This window comes from Natator depressus, chromosome 13, assembly GCF_965152275.1.
Source record: "Natator depressus isolate rNatDep1 chromosome 13, rNatDep2.hap1, whole genome shotgun sequence".
Classification (NCBI taxonomy): domain Eukaryota; kingdom Metazoa; phylum Chordata; order Testudines; family Cheloniidae; genus Natator; species Natator depressus.
This window is the reverse complement of record NC_134246.1, coordinates 3,786,071-3,796,440: the sequence shown is the minus strand read 5'-3', so window position 1 is coordinate 3,796,440 and position 10,370 is coordinate 3,786,071. Positions and strand designations below refer to the sequence as shown.

Genomic DNA, 10,370 nt, shown 5'->3' with positions numbered 1-10,370 from the left:
CTTTCATATCAGCACTATACTGTAAGCTCTTGTCCCTCCTTGCTGTAAGACCTTGGCAAGATCTGGGGGGAGGCTGGAAATAGCAGTGGCCCAGGTGGTTGTAACAGGACAGAGGCAGAAGGGAAGCCTTGGCTCCTGTCTTGCCCTCGCTCCTGTTTCCCCTCTCCCCACCGCTCTCTCTGGAGAGAGGAGCTGCAGGTTCTTTCACTTCACAGTTCATGTCTTAAGAACTCCTTGGCCATTTCTCTGCTGGAGCTCGATGCTGGAAGCCTCCCTAAGGGGAAATCAAAGAACAAGCCTGACCCGGCCCCTGCAGTTCTTTGAGCGCATGGTGTATGCTGCTGCTCCAAGGATTCCCTTCTCTTAACAATGTGTTGCAGCTGGAAGGCTGAAAACAAAGAAACAAAACTCACGTTTCAAATTGAGTATGGCTTTTCAACCCCATCAAACAGCTTTATTCACACAAACGAATCTTAATTTACAACGCCTCTGCCATTCATACACATCAGGGTATCCACAGTGTTCAAGGAACTTAAATACGTCTCATACCAACCCAAGTAAACCAAGTACAAAAAATATTTATATAAAGTTCACACATAGGTCCTAGATTACCAGCTTCTGTGCAAAAAAGAAAAATACAGATTTAACAACTAGTATCATGAACTAACTTTAGTTTGGAGTCTGGGTTTAAGCCTTCCCACTCTACCTCGTTCAGCAGAGAAGATGCATTAAATATCTAACCACAAATCCCCCTGGGAGCCACACCTTAGAGTTAAAAGCATTGAGATGGCAAACTGCAGAAAGATGGAATTTGTCACGTTGAAGTTAGAAGAGGCCACTTTCTACTGTCCTTTTCACCCTGCCTCCCTTCCCCCTCTGACTCTAAAAAGTGTGAAAATGCTTTTAGACTGGAATGGTGTAACTGCTTTGTCACTGGTGGTTTCAGGAAAGTGACGGACTGTCATTTCACACTGCAGTCAAATGTTTACACTGGAAGTGGGCAGCCCAACGTAAGCAGGCACCAATTTACATAGGAAATAGCTAGCACTGTAGTGTAGAGAACAGAACAGCCTATGCAATGATTTCCAGGAACTAGAGCCAGAGGTGCCAGCAGCAGATGTATTGCTTGCAACATGGAAGGAATGGATAAATATGAATGCCAAGTAATTTGCTTTGTTCAGCCACACAAACTAGTGTTGCCAAGCATCAGAAAAAATACAAGGTCCAGCTCCAGGGTACTGCAGCCAAACCTCAAATCTGAATTGCTTCAGTACAAAGACCAGTGTCTCCAAGAAAGTTGGTTGGCTGCAATGCAATGTGCAGTACACAGCTTGAGGGGAATTTGAGCAGCATGGTCTAAATCCACCTACAGATGACGATGTAGGGGTGGATGCTGAAGAATGGGGTAAGTGCTTGATTAGCTTTCTAGAGGAAAATCTCTGAAGGGCACCAACTCAACTCCAGAGGGAAAAGGAGACTAGCTTTAAAACAAAGTGTTAAAGCAACAGTAACACCAGTAGCCCCTGGGAAGGGTTTTGCCTAACATGCTTTGGCAGTGTGTTTAGAGGAGGAAACCAAACAAAGCAGCAATGTGTTCCCCACTATCATGGCCTCTGTAAATTAAACTTAGTATGTTTGGATTTTTGCCCCCATTGCAGCTGGTTGTTCTCTTTGTAGCTGCACCATGTCCCTGGGCAGGCTTAAACCCAGAGTAGATACTGCATATGGAGAAGATTTACACAAATGAGGAATTCCACAAAGATGGTAACTTTTGTTAAAGTCTCTTATTGCTCCACAAAGGCTCTGGGAGCCTCCTGATATGTTAAGGAGCTGGATCCTGAGGAGTAAAGGAAGACTAAAGGGGGACCACTGTCTAGCTGTCACTAGCCCCTCTGAACCTTAAACACAGCAGCAGGAGAACACGGGGGAAGCTAGTTCGACCCCTTCTCTAACCAGCCTATTGAGCCTATCTCGGCTCCCCTCTCCTTACAGTATATGGCTGTGGTATTACAGCCAACCCAGTGTTGGTGTGATGCTGGACGTGCCGACCTCCATTGCAGGCTGGTGTAGCTAACGCATTTCAGAGTCCTCCAGAAATGTGGCTACTTCCCCTCACTCCCACTGTAAACAGGATATTTAGAAGTAAACAATTTTAATACAATCCTATAACATGGACAGGGCCATGTCATCTGTTCTACCAAAAACCTGGCTCGTGAGAGCGAGCCTCAATATCAGTGGAACTTCCTTGGTAGGAGCCCTCAACTCACCCCACTCTGGTTAGGGTTAGACCTTGTAACAGCTAGAGTTGTCCCTCCAGTGTCAGTTTTTAAGTTCAGTATCAAGTGTGGTCAGTTAGAAATCAGGAGACACTCTTGTATGAATATGAGCTGCAGAGACCAGGCAGTCCTGAGCCTCCTGCTTAGCCTCCCTTTTCCCAGAAGCTAGAATTTCCCCAGCTGTAAAGCCTAATGCCAAAAATGTATACGATGGGTGAGACGTTTCAGGCAGCAGCAGTAAGGTGGAGGAGCTGGGCAGACAGATGATGTCAAGCACAAGGAAAGAGATACCCCTTCCCAGAAAGCTTTATGTCCTTGCAAAAGCTGTAGGTTAGAGCAATTCCCTCTTTAGCTGCTGTTGCTCTAGGATGAGTCTGGACAGGGCCCAGAGGATTCAGAGGTGAGGTGTGGTGAGACACCACTACCTGTAAACTGTATGACTGCCTCACTATTCTAGTGAACTTGGAGCACTCTGCAGCAAAGCCATCATCGGCAGGCAATCAAAGGAGAGAAGCATATTTAGACAGACAGAAACTAAAGGGGAAATGACCCAACTGGCCAAAGGCTAGCAGCCCTAGAACTCTTCCTCCGAAGTGTTTTCTAAATACTATAAGGCACTACGGTCTATCTAGCTAACATCAAGCTGTTTTAAAAACACATCTGCAATACAAAAGCTGAAGTGGAAACGTGAGATCTGAAGGTGGCTTGAAGTCATGGCAGGGCTGAGAGCGTGACTTTACACTAACCAGGTGGCTAGCCACATGCTCTGCCAGCAGTGCATTTAAGTAGGGGAGTAGTCATGTCTTCACTGAAGTTTCCAGAGAGGGGAAGGAGGCACTCATGGATATCCAACAAAAAGGATTCCTTAGTACCTCCTCCACGGGGGAGGACTTGAAGCAAGTGGCACTCTGTCTGAAATCTGCCTACCCACCACATACAGCAGTGCTGGAGAGAGCACACAGCCTCTGAGGGAGGACCAGAATTGGAAGCCTCTGGGAGGTGATGGCTTAAATATCACCGGAGGTGGTAAGCAGCTTAAATGGAAAGTTCTGAGACAAGCACTATCTAAGTCAAAGCAGCTCTCCTAGGAGTCTGCCTGGAAGTTGCCTTCTGTGCCATAACATCCCCCTTGGGCTTCTTTCTGGCAGGGAAGGCATGTGTGAGCGTACACTGTAAGAGCAGGTCTTCTGTCCTCTAGCAGTTCTAGCCATGGATGTAGCTATAGCAGCCAACAGTTGCAAAGCTGTACTGAGTAGCCTTGCTATTAGAGCATGGCTTCTGCTGTCAGTTATCCTATCCATGCATAGCTAGCATGGGTTAAGTGCCCAAAGAGTGTTGAAATACAAGCTTGAGACTCTTGTCCTGAGACAGGTGTAGTTAATACAGTCTTGGACTTGGGGGAAGGAGCCTCTGCCTGGAGGAAGCAGCTGGTCGCCTGATGTAGACAGTCACATGGAAGACAAGTTCTATTGTGAACAAGAGTGCAGGAGTATTGGGGTGCTTCTAAAGAACATGGGTCAGGAAAACAGCAAGGAGGATGGAAAAACAACTTGGGCAGAACAGCACGTAAGCCTGTGTTATGTTTCAATGCACCATGTGACTGATGAGGGGCTTCCAGTAGTGAGAAAATCCACCCCTTTGTTACTCCAGAGCGGGGAGGTATCCTAGAGGCTGCTACAACAGCACCCTGCTAAGCTGGGAATTGAATGTAGACTAACCGAACTGAACTGAGGAGTTACAAAGCCAGACAGTCCTCTGTGGTTGATAACCAAACCCAAACGTCCTAACCCCAAATAACCATCTTGGGAAGAAGTGAGAGTATTCAAGGTCTGGCTGTGGCTCATCACAGCACAGAGAAGCATCTCAGTGGGGGTGCAGGAAAGAGGGACTGGGTCCCATTCCTGGGCTTGTGCTATGCTGGTTACTATATCTGTGTGAAACCTTCAAAACACAAGGTGTTCAATCAGGTGGGGGGAAGCACATAACTACAACTATATGCTACTGCTCTGCTATTCCCCTAATGCACAGCACAACCTTCCTGGTAAGGTGCCACCCAAATCTTCTCTGGTCACTGCATTCAACCTCAGCAGAGGTGTCAAGGCTTACAGGTTTAAAAAACAAACAAACTAGACACCATCCTTAATCTAGCCCTAATGGAGTTATTGCATTCTCATTCACTTGTATGGGATTGTACAGCATACTGAATAGACAGACAAGTAGCAAGTGGGTGCACAAAAATGTCAATGAAGAGAAATAAGACTGAAGTGTCCGCACAGACAGCAGGCATGTTAGTACTGTAAAGATCCTGTATGATTAGGTCAGCAGGGCCCTTCTCTAATTGTGAAGCCAGTCACATCCTACCACAATGACAGTGGAATACTTGGCTAAGTGGGTGAGAGAGATTTAGTCTGGAAGCACAACTCATGCCTCCTAGACCAGTATTCCAGCAGGGGTTTGTAATGGTTTGGGAAGACATTTCTATCATGTTTAAGAAATCACAGGGTAAGAAGGATGCTGTGCTTTACATCGAGCAAGGTGTAAAGAGCTACCAAAACCATCACACAGAGTCAGTCCCAGAATGTCAGTGCTGCTCCAAATGCAGGCCAGGAAACTAAGTATTAACTGCTCAGCTTGTGAGTCCCACCTCCTTACCCCTACATCCTGCTGAGGCATAACTTCAGTGCCCAAGCCTGACCAGCCTTCTCTTTGCCCTTTGTAGGCCACAGTTATCACACAAAGGGCAAACAGTCTTCTGCAGGAGCTTTGAAATCATGCAGTGAGTGACTAGCTGTCAGGGCCCCTACCTCCAATACTACCAAATCCTTCACAGCTGAGGTGTGGAACAAGTGACTTCAGATCTTTTTTTCAGTTACTTTCTGCTTTTGTCACATACATCCACCCTACAGTTCAGTTGATCACCTGAAAATCTGTCCCATCCACCCCACAGGCCCATTACAGAATTAGGCTCTCAGTTGCCAAATTCCACAGATAACTTTTTTTCATTTGAGTGGGGAGCTCTTTCCACTACAGCACCAATCTTGCCTAATCAATTTCTTTTCCATCTCATTATTTTTGCTACCCTACTCTAATGTCACTTGCTTTATAGCCTGGGCAGCACCTGCCTGTTAAGGAGCCATCTGGTTCTGAGCCACATGACTGTCTGTTTCCAACATGGGACTTCAAAGACCTTACTTTTTCTACAATCTCTCAACTACAGAGCAAGCCCAGTGAGCTTCTCTCCCCTAGAGAAAGAATATTAACTTTAAAAAACAAACTCGGGCACATCCTGACTTTGAGCCTTGGTACTTGTCAGCAGTTGAGGGAATGCTCTGCAGAGATTTTAATTCCAATCAGTGTTGGTAAAAAGACACAGGTCTTTCCCAGAAGAACCTACAGCATTCTAGTTGAGTAACAAGGCGGAAAGGGGTGGGGAGGTGGGGGGAAGAGAAACGTGTTCTTCTTGACCTCATTCAATAGTCTTGTAACCAAATGAGCAGAATCTTTGCAGCCCTTCTGAAATCTCACATGACCAAAAAACCCAAAACAAACCAGAGATCCCATTGCCAGAGATCCTGTTGTCAGGTGATCTTCAATACCATCTGCTTCCCTCTGTGCATGTAAGTAATGGAGATTGTAGGTCCCTGGTAAATAAACCTAGAAAAAAAAATAAAAAACAGAGATCAGATACTGCCATTGTTTCACTCACTGGTCTAGGGGCTGTACCTGGAAAAATGTAATGTCCTGAAAGCCTCACCACTGGCTGGCTGGCCAAAATGGCTCGCCCTGCCACAGTAAGAGATATCGGACCTTTCAAATCCTCTCATTCTGCTCACCTTGCTTTCCCACCACCCGGCATTTTACTTGCACCATTTTTACCTGCCAGTTGCTGAAAGATTGTATGAATTGGAGATTAAGGCTTCACACCGACTGGAATCAGCTACTCCAGTTTGCTTTTATCTACTGTAAAGCAATGGCTTCTAATGGCATAAACCAGTAGTTGCTTAAAAAAAATAAATCAGACAAATTCAACTGGGAAGGGAAAAGTAAAATGGTAATAGAGTGAATGGATTCTGAGATCAGATACTTGTAACTGACCATGGGTGGAACTGACTGTAGATACCACTGCAGAGAGATTTAAGTATATAAGTACTTGTTTCCAGTCCTGATTAGTCTGAAACATAGGTCTTTATAACTCACACATCCCGCAGCCTAGCAATGTTCTTGTCACTGATCCAGGACTGGCTATAGCAGGTCTGGACCTCAGAATGTTGTTTTCCTTCTCCAAAACATATATAATCAATGTATAAATCTTGGCAACATGCTATTTATACGTGCCCAAACTGTGTTCGATCACTGAGATCAGTCACTTAACCATGGATAACACCACATTTATATTTAAATAATGTAGCTACATCCTAAAAGAGGTCTGCCATGGTGTGCTGGATGAGTATCTATTAAGACATGAAAGCACATTTTCCTGAGGCTCCATATGATATGCTCATGAGCATGCCCATTTAAAAACACTTTCAACTGTGCGTACACATGTCCAACTAAAGGAGAAACAGTGTGGATGTCGCACTCAGATATGAACGTCTTCAATTCACTAACAGAGAGAAAGCATCTTAGGCTTCTCAAGTTGTGCTGGAGGCAATTAAAAAAAAAAAAACCCCTTTGCTGTACACACATTGAGAAACTCAAGAGGAGCAGAGACTGCTTCTTATTGGCTGTGAATGTTAACTCTCAGGGATGTTAGATTCCATCTCTGCGTGCTAATTGCTATGGTCTGCTAGTTAGCTCACTCATGGGACTTACAGAACAGAATGGGGAGTCAAGTTTCGAAGGGGCTAGATTGGCAACATGAGAAGGTTCATATGCCTTCGTTCCATGTTTGACTTGTAACTAGTCGCTAGAGGTCACATGCTTTGTTGCTTCTGCAGGCCAAGTTCATTGCACACACCTGTCTAGTCCTCCCATAAGCTGATGTCTGCACTAACCCGATGCCAAGTGCATTCCCTGACATTCTGAAATTGATTGGATGTGGTGTTCAAAAGTTATGTTACATCCCAACAGAGAAATGCCATCATGTTGAATGTAGGATCTCACTTTGCTCAGCCAGTAATACTAGAGGCTGACACCCTTTGCTGCTGGTGTAAGTAGGGTTGCCAACCCTCCAGGATTGTCCTGGGGTCTCCAGAAATTAAAGATTAATCTTTAATTAAAGACTATCATGTGATATCTCCAGAAATACATCCAACCAAAACTGGCAAACCCTAACTGTAGATCAAGCTCACTGCGTGTATCAGGAGCTCCTTGCATCCCTTCATTCTGCACCACTCTCTGAAATCTTGGAATTGATCCAGTGCAGTGTTCAAAAGTTATACGGACAAGCGGAGAAATGTCATGTGTAGTATAGGGCCTTGCTTTTGTTTGGCCAATCCCATCAAGCTACATTTCTCCAGGACAAACTCTGGGTATGGTGGGAGTGAAGTACATGGGAGTTTACTCCCCCCTCCAATGAGTGAAATCAGTTCCCCACTAAAACAGTGCTGCTGACTTAATAATGACAGAATTTACCTGTTGAGGAAAGATGGTTACGCCCCAGAAAATCACTGAAATCCCTTTATGTACTAAGAAATCTTGTTAAAGAATAAACTTCTTAAAGGAAGAAACCTCCTCTCCTGGTGCTTGAAGCAGAGTGGATTGATTTAATATCAAACCAATTTAAATCACTCAGCTTTAATCATGATTTAAATCGGCAAGCAGGAAGCCTCGATTGCAAGCAGGAAGCCTCGATTGAAATCAATTTTAACTAAAAAATACAAATGCAAAATAAGATTATCTTAAAGAATAGTTGATTTTCACTGGTAACTATTAAAACATGTTGACTTGCAACTAAATATAGTCTTTACACTAAATTTTTATTTCTTTTTGCTTACAGGGACAACACATTGTATCTAGACACATTTATTTAAGCAGTCATATAGCTTAACATAATTTATTCAGATTCTTAATTTTCACTTTTTTATTATGTTAAAATTCTGAATGATACTTATTTACTAGATATTTTTAAACTTGTGATTAGTGTCAAGCTCTATTTGGATGGGAACTGGACTTTAATGTGCAGAAATGTTTTTTTTTTAAATGAAATAAAACTATCTCAAATGTGCTTAAGCGGGGGGGGAGGAGTTTATCAAAACATATTTTGCATTTAAAACCAACTGATTTATTAAACAAAGGAAGTATTATATGCAGTTTGTGAACTGAAGTGATTGTTTCTGGTCATCATGTCTTTCAGGATTTTAGAACTAGTAGATCTTATGTTCTCACACCTAGTTTTAGTCTTTGATTGGAAGAGGAAAAAAGCCTTCCTGCTTTTTCAATTCCCAATTGGTTTCTTAACTTTGAAAGAACTAGTCATTGAACTAACTTAGTTGAATAAACTGAAATGAAGAAAATATTGTCTATAGCTGTCGAAGAGGTTACTACTGACAAAAACCGGTTTAGCACTTCAACAAACTCTGATTCCAGCTGCTTAGCCAGTGACCTTCCAGCAATTCAGTGCTGACTTTCTTTAAAATTTTGGCAGAAAACATGTACAGCTTGAATTTTTTTTATTTTAATAGATTAGAGTAAATTTAGGCCTTAATGTAGGTTGTCAAATGTTAATAGGTTGATTTTTTTTTAAATAAATATATTTAAATAAATCAGTTTAATCTATTTTTATCCACCTTGGCTTGAAGCAGTGAAATGGGAATGTATTTATTAACTATGCTTTCTAGGAGAGTACAGATGAGAGATGCTAATCAGAATAGTGTGCTAGTGGATTGACCAGATAAACTTTCACTACAAAGACAAAGCATTCTGCCATGGGCAAAGGCACCTGGAACATCAGGAGCATGTTTCTTAAAGGAAATTACACAGGAAAATTTCCAGAATGTTTCTCTTACGCTGCAGCCTCATCATAAGCAGGGTTGTATGGCTCTTCTGTTTGAGTTTCACTGGAACCAGAACATCTCCAGAAGAGATACCGCATTTGAAGTATTTGAGAGATTTCACCAACTTCAAAGTTTCCCAAAATAACTTTTGACAAAAGGTTTCAGAGTAACAGCCGTGTTAGTCTCAAATAAATTGGTTAGTCTCTAAGGTGCCACAAGTACTCCTTTTCTTTTTGACAAAAGGAGAGCTGAACTGATGCACACTGTTTTGAGGGGGTACGTGCAAAAGTTTTTAATCCTGCCACTGATGACACTTATAGTCTTAATTAGCTAAAATGTTCACGAGGGCATCAACAGCATATCAATTACTACACCAAGACCTGGTGCATGCAGTTGGGAGTTCTTGTCCACAGTGCCCAGCACAGGAGGGCACCCATGGCACAGGTCACACTGAAGTAGTGGTAGATGGCTTGGGGGCAGTCCTGCAAAGAGCATGAGTCAGTTATTTTTGGTAGCAGAGCGTTCTTACTAATGTGGGGGAGGCAGAGATTAACCTGCAGATTCTCACATTAATCACATTATCTCCCCTGCATGGGAGGAAAGGGCACGGAAGAGGTGGGGGAGGGAGTTAATCACTATCTTAGTTTGCTAGGTTCTATATCATGCTGCTTAAGTGTATACAGAAACAAAGCAACCTAATTTCCTCCTCTGATAGGGTTACTGGACAAGGGAAGAGGGCGGAAGCAGTAGATGTAATATAGCGTGATTTTAGTAAAGCTTCTGACACAGTCCCACATGGCATTCTCAGAAGCAACCTAGGGAAATATGGTCTAAAGGAAATTACTAGAAGGTGGGTGCACAACTGGTTGAAAGGCCGTACTCAAAGAGTAGTTATCAAGGGCTTGCTGTCAAACTGGGAAGGTGTATCTAATGGGTCCTTCAAGGGTCTGGCCTGAGTCTGGTACTAGTCAGTATTTTCATTACTGACTTGAATAATAGAGTGGAGAGGATGCTTCTAAAATCTGCAGATGACACCAAGATGGGAGGGGCTGCAAGCACTTTGGAGGACAGGATTAGAATCAAAATAACCATGACACATTAAAGAACTGGTCTGAAATCAACAAAATGAAATTCAGTAAAGATAAGTGCAAAAATCCCC

At 43.2% G+C, this 10,370-nt stretch overlaps 1 protein-coding gene across 1 annotated transcript in view; it reads right to left on the bottom strand.

Annotated features, from left to right (window-relative positions):
* Positions 1 to 446: 446 nt before the first annotated feature.
* STK35 (serine/threonine kinase 35) overlaps positions 447 to 10,370 on the bottom strand; it is a 31,277-nt gene continuing 21,353 nt past the window's right edge. Inside the window, exon 3 of the mRNA XM_074970277.1 lies at positions 447 to 5,930. The gene's annotated coding sequence lies outside the window, so the exon portion shown is untranslated. The remainder of the gene's footprint in view (positions 5,931 to 10,370) is intronic.